This window comes from Elephantulus edwardii, unplaced genomic scaffold (genome assembly GCF_000299155.1).
Source record: "Elephantulus edwardii isolate Elephantulus edwardi_28Jun2011 unplaced genomic scaffold, EleEdw1.0 scaffold00067, whole genome shotgun sequence".
Taxonomy (NCBI): Eukaryota; Metazoa; Chordata; class Mammalia; order Macroscelidea; family Macroscelididae; genus Elephantulus; species Elephantulus edwardii.
The window spans coordinates 5212909-5215194 of NW_006399817.1; the positions used below are offsets into that span (position 1 = coordinate 5212909).

At 40.3% G+C, this 2286-nt stretch overlaps 1 pseudogene; it reads right to left on the minus strand.

The window, feature by feature from the left end:
* Positions 1–282: 282 nt before the first annotated feature.
* On the minus strand, positions 283–1134 carry LOC102852634 (annotated as a pseudogene).
* Between the last annotated feature and the right edge of the window lie 1152 nt (positions 1135–2286).

Here is a 2286-nt window from a genome sequence, read left to right on the forward strand (position 1 = left end):
AGGTCATTTCCTTTATAACAAGACACTACATTGTCATTGAGGAACACATTAAAATAACACTGAGAAACTGATCTGAAATGTGGCACAAATATGACAACTTCCATGCATGCCTTCAAGTACCTCCCTTAGGATGGACTTGCAATCTCTAGACTTCAGTGTGGGGAGAAGTACAATTCTTTGGAAGAATAAAAAGTCCACACGTTTGAAATTTCACAGAATTTTAAGGCCAAAACATTTCTCTTCACCTCCAAGACCAAATCGGATGCTTTATTCAAAATCATATTAAGCTTCTAGTTGAAATCCCAGCCCAACCTTGTGACCTCCAGCACTGAAGTTCTTTCCATCAATTAAAGCTGACAGGGTCAGTTTGACTCCTGGCTGAAGGGTCTGAGTATAACCAAGTCCAATGAGGCTGTCATTATTTACTTTAGCGGATAGGGAAGTTCTACAATCCAGCCTGTATTTAGCAGCTATGCCAAAATGAGTGTTGTTACTGCCAGCTGTCCAAGCAAGGTTAATTGATGTTACAAACTTATCATTAACCTTCTGGTAGATTGATCCTCCAAATTCAGTGCCATCATTCACATGGGTATGCAGCTGGAAGACTGCTGCCTTATAACCCAGGGTAAAATTATTCTGTGACAGTTTGGATTTGGCTGTGTCAAAACTCATCTGATAGCCAGCAAGCCAACCTTCAAAAGCCAACACAGCCCAGCCATAGATGGTTGGTCCAGAAAAGTCGATATCAACATTACTGCCAAGACTGAAACAATCCCGTCTATAGGAAGCCTTCAACTTCCTACTCTTCTTCCCTGTGTTCGGTACAAATATGGTATCAAGAGTCAGTTTCAATCCTTCAGCCAACTTATTCTCCAAAGAGATTTCTGTCCCAAGAGTATTATCTGTGTTCCATTTTTGGGTGAAGGCGAGTCCATAGTTACAGATCATATATTTGGTCTCTAGGTTGCCCATTGCTTTCCCTGTATCAGTGTAAGCATGACCAGAAGTAGAAAATTCCACTCCACTACAAGACTTGGTTTTCAAGTCAATTTTGACCATGCCAAATCCATGTCCTTTGTTGGAGACATCCTTAGCAGCCTTTCCTAGGTCACAGTAAGTCGGTGCGTTACACATATCTCTGACCTGACCTGAAGGCCTGCCTCCTCTCCGCTCTGCCAGGGCAGCGCTGAAGGTCTTCTTCCAATTTTGACCAACTTTTACAATCGGAGATCTATCAAACATGCAATCAAGATGCATTGATAATAATGGGTGACTGGAATGCAAAAGTTGGAAACAGAGAAGAAGATTCAGTAGTTGGAAAACATGGACTTGGTGACAGAAATGGAGCTTGAGAGAGAATGATTGAATTTTGCACAATCAGTGACTTATTCATAACAAATACGTTTTTGTTTTTTTTTTCCTTTTGGTTAAGGATTTATATTCACAAACAGGCTAATCATACAGAATATTCTCTAACTGATTTTGTCCAGAATGGATGATCAGATGAGTCAGAAAATCCCACAAGAGTCACCAAAATGTTAGTGAACACAAGGGATTCTTTCCATAGTCACTTGGCAATAAGGGAGATGAATTGCAATATCCAAGGTACTTTATTGCAGATCTTAGACTCTCAGATTTCTTCATAATGTACCACACATAGAATCTTGCCTGACTGCCACCAAGAGGAAGTCTTCTTCCTGGAAGACAGATCCTTTAAAAGGATAATTCTGCTCTAGTCAAGTTTTCAGTGGAATTCTTCCTGAGCAAATTCCCTTTCAGTTCCTGGTGTCTTCTCGAAAGAGAGAAAAAGAAAGACCACCACCTTATCCAAAGAAAAACCACCACCTTGTCCCTGTTCAGGCACCAGAATGTTGCAGACCGAGGGTAAAGTATTTTTATAATTATTAATAATGAAACAGACTACCAGGAATGATATAGAATAGAGAGCATGAAAAACAGGGGGTCAGCAGTTCCCATGACTGAAAGCCACAAATACGTTTTTTAAGAGACATAAATGCAGGTTATAGACATGGATTTCACCTGATGGTATGCATAGGAATCAGATCGATTACATCTGCAGAAAGAACCTCTGGAGAAGCTCAGTATCAGCTATGAAAATGAGGACAGGAGCTGATTGTGGAATAGACCACCAACTACTCATATGCAAGTTCAAACTGAAGTTGAGGGAAATTAAACCAAATCCACAGGAACCAAAATATGACTATGAGTCTATCCCACCTGAATTTCAGAACCATCTCAGAACAGGTTTGAAGCCTTGAACACTAA